The sequence below is a fragment of the Balaenoptera physalus genome (genome assembly GCF_965194825.1).
Source record: "Balaenoptera physalus genome assembly, chromosome: 20".
In the NCBI taxonomy this organism is placed as follows: Eukaryota; Metazoa; Chordata; class Mammalia; order Artiodactyla; family Balaenopteridae; genus Balaenoptera; species Balaenoptera physalus.
Genome location: NC_138901.1, coordinates 52,600,208 through 52,612,186, shown reverse-complemented (window position 1 = coordinate 52,612,186; position 11,979 = coordinate 52,600,208). Strand labels below are relative to the sequence as shown.

Sequence of the window (11,979 nt, the reverse complement as noted above, 5' to 3'; positions counted from 1 at the left end):
TATTTTGGGCTTCCCTGGTGGCGCAGTGGTTGAGAATCTGCCTGCCAATGCAGGGGACACGGGTTCGAGCCCTGGTCTGGGAAGATCCCACATGCCGCGGAGCAACTACGCCCGTGAGCCACAATTACTGAGCCTGCGCGTCTGGAGCCTGTGCTCCGCAACAAGAGAGGCCGCTACAGTGAGAGGCCCGCGCACCATGATGAAGAGTGGCCCCCACTTGCCACAACTAGAGAAAGCCCTCGCACAGAAACGAAGACCCAACACAGCCATAAATGAATGAATAAATAAATAAATGAATAAATAAAATTACTTATATTTTTATATAAGGAACAGGGGAGACAGGTATTCTTCATATCCCCCACCTATATTCTTCATATTCCTTGTCTATATCCTTATTTCGAGGGAAGTTTTAACTGGCTCCAAGACCTATTGGCTTGATTGTTACCAGAAGTTACTTTAACTCAGTTAACTATGAAGGAAAAGAAAAAAGATTCATTATGTAAACATGTGGCAATTCAAAGCCCTCATGTAATAAATATCAGCCAGTGAGAAAAAAGAAAATTTGCTTGAGTTTTCAGACCATTTAATTTATATTGGGACTGATGATGATGATGATGGCTGCATCATGTTTACTTAAAGGTGATAGTGATACAGATTTTACTCAACAGGATGTAAATTGAGAATGGAAATTACTTCACCTTAGAATTTAGACAAAAATGGCAGTGATGGAGGGTCCCAGTGAGGTCGATTTGCTTGAGGGATGGAAGAGCCGCCTGGAAGAGGGCAGAGAGCGTCGATATGCCCAAGTCCAAGGACAATGGGTAGAATATCAGAGGGAATCTCATCTTTGGGTGCCATTCCCTCCCTAGCCTTACCTCCAGACTCACACTGGGTCAAGGAAGAGAAAGAGTTTCAATAAAGAGATGGTGAATATAAAGTTTTCTTGGTTATTCCCTTATTGGTAGGTATGTAAGTTACTTAAAATTTCCCCGTATTATGGCTTCTACATTTAGAACAGATTTCTAGAAGTGGTTTCAAAGGTTATAAAAACTGGTATATTTGATAGCAAGATATCTAGCCAGGTCCTCTATTTAATGACAAACTGGTTTCCCATAATATTTTATTGCAAATATTTTCAAGCACACCTTAAAGTTCAAAACCTATACAGTGAACACCCATGTGCCCATCATCTAGATTTTACCATTATATTTGGTCTTTATATAAATGGGATCCTTCAATAGTTATTCTTCTTTGACTTGTTTATTTAACTCATTATTATGTTTGTGTGATTCTCATATTAGTGTCTACAACTATGTTTTAAAGGCTGTATAGCATTGCATGGTATGAATATACCACAATTTATCATTCCTTTTCTGTTTCAAGGTATTTTGTTTCTGTGAACACTCTTGTACATATTTTTGGGGCACATGTGCAAGAATTTCTCTATGGTTGCTAATTAGAAATGGAGTTTGTGCATCTTCAGATTTAAAGGATAAAATCAAACTGTCCCCAAAGGGCTTGTACCATTTTAGGGTCTTACCAGCTGTGTATAAGATTTTTTTTCTTTTTTACTCTATATTCTCATCAAAACTTGCTGTTATCTCATTTCTTCATTTAGACCGATATATTGAGTGTGAAATGGTGTCTCTCCAGTGTGATTTTAATTTGCATTTGCTAGATCACAAGCAGGGCTGAACTTCATTTCCTAAATTTACTGGCTATTTGTGTTTCCTCTTCTGTGAAATCCCTGTTCATATCTTTTGTCTATTTTCTATTGGATCCCTTGTATTTGTTTTTAATTGATTGTAGAAGTTTGGGATATATTTTGGATACGCCAGGATAGCTCTATATGATGCAAATCTCTTTTAATTTGTAACTGTCTTTTCACTTTAAAAAAGTTACAAATTACTCATCTATGATGAGTAGAGATTTTAAATTTTAATGCAGGCAAATTTAGCAGTCTTAAAAATGATTAATGTTTTTTTGGACTTTAAGAATGATTGAAGGAAACCATAAACAAGACGAAAAGACAACCCTCAGAATGGGAGAAAATATTTGCAAATGAAGCAACTGACAAAGGATTCATCTCCAAAATTTACAAGCAGCTCATGCAGCTCAATATCAAAAAAAAAAACCAATCCAAAAATGGGCAGAAGACCTAAATAGACATGTCTCCAAAGAAGATATACAGATTGCCAGCAAACGCATGAAAGAATGCTCAACATCATTAATCATTAGAGAAATGCAAATCAAAACTACAATGAGATATCATCTCACACCAGTCAGAATGGCCATCATCAAAAAATCTACAAACAATAAATGCTGGAGAGGGTGTGGAGAAAAGGGAACCCTCTTGCACTGTTGGCGGGAATGTAAATTGATACAGCCACTATGGAGAACAGTATGGAGGTTCCTTAAAAAACTAAAAATAGAACTACCATACGACCCAGCAATCCCACTACTGGGCATATACCCTGAGAAAACCATAATTCAAAAAGAGTCATGTACCACAGTGTTCGTTGCAGCTCTATTTACAATAGCCAGACATGGAAGCAACCTAAATATCCACTGACAGATGAATGGATAAAGAACATGTGGCACATATATACAATGGAATATTACTCAGCCATAAAAAGAAACAAAATTGAGTTATTTGTAGTGAGGTGGATGGACCTAGAGTCTGTCATACAGAGTGAAGTATGTCAGAAAGAGAAAAACAAATACCATATGCTAACGCATATATATGGAATCTTTAAAAAAAAATGGAACTGATGAACCTAGTGGCAGGGCAGGAATAAAGACGCAGACATAGAGAATGGACTTGAGGACACGGTGGAGGGGGGAGGGGGAAGCTGTGGCGAAGTGAGAATAGCATCAACATATGTATACTACCGAATGTAAAATAGTTAGCTAGTGGGAAGCAGCAGCATAGCACAGGGAGATCACCTCGGTGCTTTGCAATGACCTAGAGAGGTGGGATAGGGAGGGTGGGAGGCAGGCTCAAGAGGAAGGGGATATGGGGATATATGTATGCATATGGCTGGTTCACTTTGTTGTACAACAGAAACTAACGCAGTATTGTGAAGCAATTATACTCCAATAAAGATCTATTAAAAATAATAATAATAAAGTCCTTCTTATGATAACATAAAAGGCACATTATTGGTTTTTTATTTAATTAATAAATAAATACATTTACAAATCACAAAAACCAAAGCTCTTGGGGGTCTTCAAAATTTTAAGAATGTAAATGTATCCTGAAACCAAAAGTTTGAGATATGTTCTCCTAAAATACAAATATACACGAAAATGATTCACATCAAATTCAGGAAAATGGTTCCTTTGAGAAAGGAATTGGAATGGTGCTTTAGTGGTATTTATAACATTTTAAATTTTTTTTGAGAGAGAAGTGACACAATAAGGTAACAAAATAATATAATTTAATTTTTGTAGAGAGTACATATGCATCTAAAATTATTCCCCATATTGTAGTGTATGTTTGAAATTATTCCTAATTAATTTTTTAAATTTTTAAATGATCTGAAAGTATGATTTACCATTGGGTTTGATCAAAATGTGGGAAACACATGTATTTTCTCTCTAAACACATAGAAGATCTGGATGATATATTTTTAATTTAAAAATAGTCTTTTGAAAGACTAGGAGGAAAAATGACCAGATACCAGAGGTGGAAAGCGAACCCTCAGCAGTAAGGAGTTGAACTGGTGGCCTCTGGGACTACTGAGAAGCTTAGGGGTTTGGGATTTTACCTCCCATCAAGCCAGGAGTTGAAGTCAGAGGACTCATCTCGTGGGATGTAGAACTGGACTTCCTGTGCATGAAAAATAAGAGCTGAATGGAACCTGGGAAGTTTCCACCCGCTGACCCAAAGTCATAGCTGGAAGTGAACCCCCTGCCCTCGAACCTTTCATATTTCACATCTCCTTATCCCTATGTGCCATGACTTAGGAAAAATCATCAGGCTGACCTTTTACCTCACTTCAGATGTTAGAGCTGAACATTCTGCTACTTGGAACATTTATTCAATTTTTTTATTTTAACAATTACATTTTTCATTTGCAAGAACTCCAACTGGATCTTTTGCACAACTGTCCTTGTTTCATGGATTGCTACCCTGCGATATTTCTCTGAAGATACTCTTATAATTATCTGGAGGTCTTGTTCTTGCTCAGTTTGGTCTATTTCCTTGGGTGTAAGTTCTTCCTTTTGTTTAGTTCTCTATTCATCATCACACTTTCATGATTTTATGTTTTTGAAATAGCTGGTGATTCCTGATGTATGCACTTCTGTTTGTAGCTGAGGTTCCCTATTTAACTATCTTTTGTCTCTGTGTATCACTGGCTTGGGTGAAGTTAAAATGGAGGCCTGCATTCTGCACTGTTTTTGGTAAGAGTTGGGTCTAAATAAGAATTTTTACCAGGATAAGGGACTGCAGCAGCTGATTCCTCTGAGTATGAGTGTTCCTTGTTTTCCCCAGATTTCACTAGCAACTCAGGGCACGTCTCTGTCTCCAACCTGACCTTCCATACTTTGTCCCTCTCACCTGCAGGCAAATAACCCCCTCACTGCTACCTGACCCAAAGGAGTTACACTATTGCTGCTCCCACTGCAGAACCACAATCACCCTGTCCGGCAGTCCTGGGTCCCTTCTTGCTCTAAAGTCCATCACTTCTGGGTGCAAGACACACCTCATATTGCACCCACCAGGTACAGTAGTATCCTGTAAACACAGGGAGGTGGGAAAGCATAGAGAGGCAAACCAAACCAAGGGATAGAAGCCAAGGAGGAGATATCCCCTGAGCTGGGTCTGGAAGGACAGGAAAAAGGAGTTATGTTGATAAAAAAAAGAAAGTAAGAAGGAAAACTGAGGCAAAGAGAATGGTATGAATAAAAGAACAGAAACTTTAAACAGCACGGTATATGCAAAGAGTTTTAGGCAGTTTGAAATAATTAGAGTGGTGGGCGATGATGCCATCAAGGCAATGTCACAGGTTGCGTTCTCCAGAAGCAGCTGCTGAGATGGAGTTTGGAGTGTAAGGTGTTTATTAGGGATAGACACAAGTGAAGGAACACGCCTTCCCAGCTCTGGCAGGAAAGGGTAGGAGCTGCCCACAATGATCTCCTTCCCCATTCAGGACTCTACCCCATACTCCAGCTCTCTAGCCCATAGGAAAGACATCGCTCCCCCCGCTCGAGCTGTTTTCTACTGAGGGAGGCACTGATGAGCCCCCCAACTCCGCCCCAGTTCCAGCTGTCGCCCGAAGCTCGTCCAGCCCTGTGTGCCGCGGGTCTAAGGCAAACAGCACCAAAGAGGGATAAAATCCATCCGAAGTGCATTGGCTCCGCCAAGGAAGCCCGGCTAAAGTGCTAAGGAGAACCTCGGCCACGCCAAAGCCAAAGCGACAGGCGCGGGGCAGCAGCCAATGGGAAGTCTTGGGTGGGGGGGCCTCCTGTTTGATTGACCAACGGGAGGCCCTGGTTGATCCCTATAAATCCGGACCTCTCGGTCTGTCCTTCATCCCTTTCAAGACCCCACGAGGGGGCTCCGAGCTGACCCCGAGGAGGGCAGTGTCGTCTCGGCAGCGCTGCAGAGACCTCCACCCAAGAAGGCTCCCCCTCCCCGGGCCTTTCCCGTCTTGCCCGTGAGCCCTCTCGCCTCGTAGGCCTCTCGGTTCTAATATCTTGGGGTGAGGTGAGAGCAGGCCCGGGGAGGGTGGTTACCGCTGAGGAGCTGCAGTCGCGATCAAGATGATAGAGGTACTGACAACAACTGACTCTCAGAAACTGCTACACCAGCTGAATGCCCTGTTGGAACAGGAGTTGAGATGTCAGCCAAAGGTCTGCGGCTTGAGACTAATTGAATCTGCACACGATAATGGCCTTAGAATGACTGCAAGACTGAGGGACTTTGAAGTAAAAGATCTCCTTCGTCTAACTCAGTTCTTTGGCTTTGACACGGACACATTTTCTCTAGCTGTGAATTTACTGGACAGATTCCTGTCTAAAATGAAGGTACAGCCCAAGCACCTTGGGTGTGTTGGACTGAGCTGCTTCTATTTGGCTGTAAAATCAATAGAAGAGGAAAGGAATGTCCCATTGGCAACTGACTTGATCCGAATAAGCCAGTGTAGGTTCAAGGTTTCAGACTTGATGAGAACGGAAAAGATTGTGTTGGAGAAGCTGTGTTGGAAAGTCAAAGCTACTACTGCCTTTCAGTTTCTACAACTCTATTATTCACTCCTTCAAGAGAACTTGCCATATGAAAGGAGGAATAGCCTTAATTTTGAAAGACTAGAAGCTCAACTTAAGGCATGCTACTGCAGGATCATATTTTCTAAAGCAAAGCCATCTGTGTTGGCATTGTCTATCATTGCCTTGGAGATCCAGGCACAGAAGTGTGTAGAGTTAACAGAAGGAGTAGAATGTCTTCAGAAACATTCCAAGATCAATGGCAGAGATTTGACTTTCTGGCAAGAACTCGTATCCAAGTGTTTAACTGAATATTCATCAAACAAGTGTTCCAAACCAAATGTTCAGAAGTTGAAATGGATTGTTTCTGGGCGTACTGCACGGCAACTGAAGCATAGTTACTACAGAATAACCCACCTTCCAACAATTCCTGAAACGGTCCCTTAATTGGATTCTTACAGCAACAAAAAACTCTTCTGAAGCCTTTCTCCACAATCCTGAGCTGTGGATTCCATAATGTTATAACGGATTTAAGCTGTGAAGCCTCAAAACATCACAAGTAGATTAACATTGGTGTTCTCAGATTTGGGAAAACTGCCTAATTAACATTACCCTATAGTGGAATTACTCACATTTGAATTCACCTGTGAAGCATACAAATCAAAGCTAACAGCATAAATGTAAAATGCTAATGACAAGCCTGGGAAGGTAAACTGTGAATCTTCATTTCTAACATTGATCCAACTTTCTGTATTGGGTCAATATATTGTATTTAGGTGGTGTTAAAAATGGTAACCTGCTTAATTTAAATTTAAACTTTAAATTTAAATATGAGGTTTACATCAAAACCACCACTTCACAAATGCACTTTTAAGGCATAATAAGGGTCAGTATTCTAGGCAGTGAAAATGGTTTCTTGGCACCCATAATGCAAGTAATATATAATCCAGAGATGTGGACTTCATTGCTACATGGGAATCACATTTAAATTTGAGGGCATTTTATATAAAGCAAAACTACAGACCTATTAATTTCAGCATATTAAGTTATCTTTAATATTTTTCTAGAAAACAGGTGATGTTTATATCCATGATTTAAAAAGTTTTATACAAAATTTACTGTCTCAGTCTAGTCCCATCAAGAAAATTAGAAAATTAGTTTTTATTGTAGTAGTAACTCAAAACAAATTAACGTCACTCTGAAAAATTTAACACTCCAGAAGTTTTTACTAAGCACTGTTTTTATGAAACTGTCATTGCTTCTAATTTAGAATTTTGCTTAAAAGGGAGAGAATATACTTTCATTAATTGCCCCTACTGTGCCAAAAGAAAGTATTAAGAAAGGTAAGTAGGCATCTTCATAATTATAAGGTTGCTGAGGTAGTGTTCAGGATTTCAGTGAACCTAAGGAGATCTGTGTTAAAGTGTTATAAACAGTTAGTGGAATGTGTAGCCTGAATCCCTCCAGGATGGCTGTACCCAAATTTGACATCATGTTATGGGGAGATACGCACTGGAAAATAAACCAAAGAACCACGGTGTATCTTATACTTTTGTAAACCATGTTTTATGGATAACTTTCCAGTTTTCCCAAAAGACTGATAAATTTCAATATTTTGAATACATCAGTGTTAATTTTGAGTTGGCAGAGGTAACCTAACCAACTACCATTATGTTTTGGTACTAAGGGATATACCTTTCAATAAAGTTACTGAAATACAAAAAAAAAAAAAAAAAAAGACCCCACGAAGGGCTGACCAAAGACGCACACCCCTCCTGGGCCGACAGCCAATGAGGAGACCGGAAAGGCGGGACTCCTGCAGAACTAGCTAATGAAAAGCTCGGAGGAGCGCTCTAATTATCCTTCCCCAAACGCCGCGGAGCGACGCCCGCTGGTTCCGCTGGTTCCGCTGGTTGCGCGCGCCATCCAGTGGCGGTCCGGCAGAGATCTCAGCGTCATTATTAGAAACTTAAAATCTGCTTCCAACCTTCGTAGTGTTCCCCAAGCTCAGAAGAAAGGATGTCCCTGCTGACCCTCCCGGTCCACTGGGGAGCAAATAGTCCCGGACCCTCTTATCCTCCCTTAAAACTAAGTAATTCTTTTCCACGAGCACCAGGCGCCCGCTCCCACTGCCCGGGCTCTCTCCTTTGTGAAGGCGTTTGATACAAAGTTTCTAAATAAAATACGAGCAGATTAAGTCCAGGATTACATTTTTTTAAACAATGCACAACGACAACAGTCAGATCGTTAAACGAACAAAGGCACTGATAAATTTAACATCGGTTACTGAGTTTAAAAACAAAAAAATTCTCAGTAAACTAGGGATTCAAAGAAACCTTAATTTAATAAAGACTCGGAAGACCACAATGAATCTCAAACTGTGTGATACACCAGAAGAATTCCTGTTAAAGTCGAGACGGATATTAATACCCCTACTCTCATCAATTTCATTTAAAGTTTTGGACAGCCTGACCGAGCTATAAGACTTTAGAGGGGGCAGGGCAGTTAACTGGAAAGAAAAAAGTAAGAAAGAAACTATCAGTATGTCAGGTAAAATGATTTATACCTGAAAAATCCACTAAAAACTAAAGAATTCAGTAAGGTATTTGGAAGAAAGATATATTTGTGTGCAGAATGTGTTATGTATGGGTATACAGAAAGAAAGAGGGAAAGAAATAAAAGGAAAGAAGGCTATGGCTTTCCTATATTCTAGCGTCAAAGACTTAAAAGATGTTGTGGAGGAAAAGAAGATCCCATTCACCAGAAAAGGGAAGGCAAAATTTTTGTTATATGGAGATAAATGTATACTTGGAAACATAAAGAGAGTCAATTGAAACTATTAGTAACAATAAGAGAATAGTGTAGGGGACTTCCCTGCTGGCGCAGTGGCTAAGACTCTGTGATCCCAATGCAGGGGATACAGGTTCGATCCCTAGTCGGGGAACTAAGTTCCCATGTGCCACATGGTGCAGCCAAAAAAAAAAAAAAAAAGAAATTTCACATCAATTGTATATGAAGATCATAAACTCTTTAAGAAAAGAAATATAATCAACTGTATTGATTGATTCAAGAATCAGAATGGTTATTCTGATAGCTAAAAGACAGTGGAATAATGCCTTCAAATTTCTGTGGAAATAAATATTTACAATCCAGAATTTCCAGCCAAAATGGTAATCTAGTGTACAGGCAGAATGGAGACATTTTCAGATATGAAAGGACTCAAAAAGGTTGTCTCCATTCTTTCTTAAGAAGCTCCTGGGGGTACCAGCCCCAGCAAAATCAAGGGTTAAATCAAGAACAAGGAGTTCATGGGATCCAGAAAAGCACAGGTTTAACCCAGGAGAGCAGCAAAACAGAAATCCCAGTATAATGGTTGTACACGTAAACCAGGACAAACTGGAGCAAAAAGACAAAGCTTTTTGCCAGGAAAAAAGTAAACTCAATAGGACTTCAAGAAAGAAATGAGACTGTATATGAGAAAGTAGATAAGTTACAACTGAGGTAACTGTTCTCTCTGGGGAAAATCATAAAGCTGTATATGAAAGAAACGAAATTATACTTTATAGTGAGCAAAATTTATATCATTATAATGACTAGTACACATTGATTGCTCACATAACTGAAAATACTGTTGTATTTGGGGGAGATGAAAGAGGGAAGGAGGGTTAAGAGAACTAATTCCATCTGTCCTTAGAGAAAGACACTAAATATACTAAAATTGATCAATAAATATCAATATAAGCATATCATCAAACAATATGGCAGGAACAACCAGGGGGGTTAAATGCTTAAGGAGTTAAAAGTGGTTGCCGGGACTTCCCTGGTGGCACAGTGGTTAAGAATCCGCCTGCCGGGGCTTCCCTGGTGGCGCAATGGTTGAGAATCTGCCTGCCAATGCAGGGGAAACGGGTTCAAGCCCTGGTCTGGGAAGATCCCACATGCCGCGGAGCAGCTGGGCCCGTGAGCCACAGCTACTGAGCCTGCGCGTCTGGAGCCTGTGTTCCGGCAACAAGAGAGGCCGCGATAGTGAGAGGCCCACGCACCGCGATGAAGAGTGGCCCCCACTTGCCACAACTAGAGAAAGCCCTAGCACAGAAACGAAGACCCAACACAGCCAAAAATAAACAAATAAATAAATAAAACATGGGGGATGAAAATGCATTTGCAGTAGATTAATGCTGAACAAGTAACACTTTCAACCATATTTAAAAAAAAAAAAAAAAGAATCCGCCTGCCAATGCAGGGGACACGGGTTCGATCCCTGGTCGGGGAAGATACCACATGCCGCGGAGCAACTAAGCCTGTGCACCACAACTACTGAGCCTGCGAGCCACAACTATTGAAGCCCATGCGCCTAGAGCCCGCGCTCCACAAGAGAAGCCACCACAATGAGAACCCCACGCACCGCAACAAAGAGTAGCCCCTGCTCACTGTAACTAGAGAAAGCCTGCACGCAGCAACGAAGACCCAATGCAGCCAAAAATAAAATTAATTAATTAATTTTTAAAAAAACGATAGTGAGGCAGAAAAAATGGCGAAACCCTGGCTCCCTGATGGCATCACTGAGCCCCTAAACTGCCTACCTTCAGACTTCATATTTGTTAAAAGATAATTTTCAAAGTAAGGTGAAATCATGGCTCTCATATATTATAAAAATGAACTTGTGTTAAAGATTTTAACACTGCCAAGGTGTTACAGTCCAAAGAACAGATACATATTTAGATGAGGAATATTGAAATGTACAAACAAACTGGTTTTTCCATTGAGGGGGACAGTAGAGGAGAGTTGTCCCTCTACTGGGCATAATTCATTTGTATGTCTATAGACTAGAATTATTTTGTTTTGCTATCAGTTATCTAAAACTTACAAAGTTGTAAAATAAATCCGATAGAATCAGAATCAGATAACCCATTGTGTTCTAGACAATGCAGTTTTCCGCTGATGCCCTAATTTTTCCCTGCATGTCGCATGTAACAAATATTCTCCCATCTTTTCAAGCCATTGTTAGTTGGCTTTTTATTTCCTGTAGCTGAATATATTCCTAGCTGATAGAACTGATAAATTTGACTAAACTTAAAAAATTTTAACTTTGCACAGCATAAAAGGAGCCAAAAAGATGAGAACAAACTGAAGCTACACTGCCAACATTAGCCAAAGGACTAATTTCCTTAATATGAAAAAATCAAACCAGTATGAAAAAGACCAACAACCCAAGAGAAAATGACAAAGGGCATTAACAATTCACAGAAAAAGAAATGCAAATACCTTTTAAACATAGGGAAGATGCTCAATGACAGTCATGAGTTTTGAAAAATGTAAATTAAAACTATAATGTAATATTATAGTTCACCTATCAGAAAGGCAGAAGTATAAAAGTTTATTGATAGTGAGGGAAATAAGGTAGTTTCGTACGTTCTTGTAGAGTGGTAAATTAATGTAGGCTGTGTGAAGGGCAGCTTGGCAGAACCGATCAAAATGCAAAATGCACATTCCCCTTGTTACAATAATACTTCAGGCATTTATCCTGTAGACATACTTGCCTGTAAACACAAAGACTTATGTAGAAGAATATTCTTTGTAGCACTGCTTGCAGTTGCAAAAGACTGGTTAAATAATCACTCAAACATACATGAAGCGGAATACTATGCAACCATTTAAATAATGGGGTAGAGTAGTATTATTAGAAGTCAGTGGGAGGGTTCCCCTTTCTCCACATTCCTGCCAACACTTGTAATCTTTTGCTTTATGGTAAGAGCCATCCTAACAGAT

The 11,979-nt window shown here is 39.9% G+C and overlaps 1 pseudogene across 1 annotated transcript; it reads left to right on the top strand.

The window, feature by feature from the left end:
* The first annotated feature begins 5,603 nt into the window (after positions 1–5,603).
* On the top strand, positions 5,604–10,708 carry LOC309651151 (cyclin-G1 pseudogene; annotated as a pseudogene). The gene has a single exon. The product of its transcript is annotated as a cyclin-G1 pseudogene (transcript).
* Positions 10,709–11,979: the final 1,271 nt, after the last annotated feature.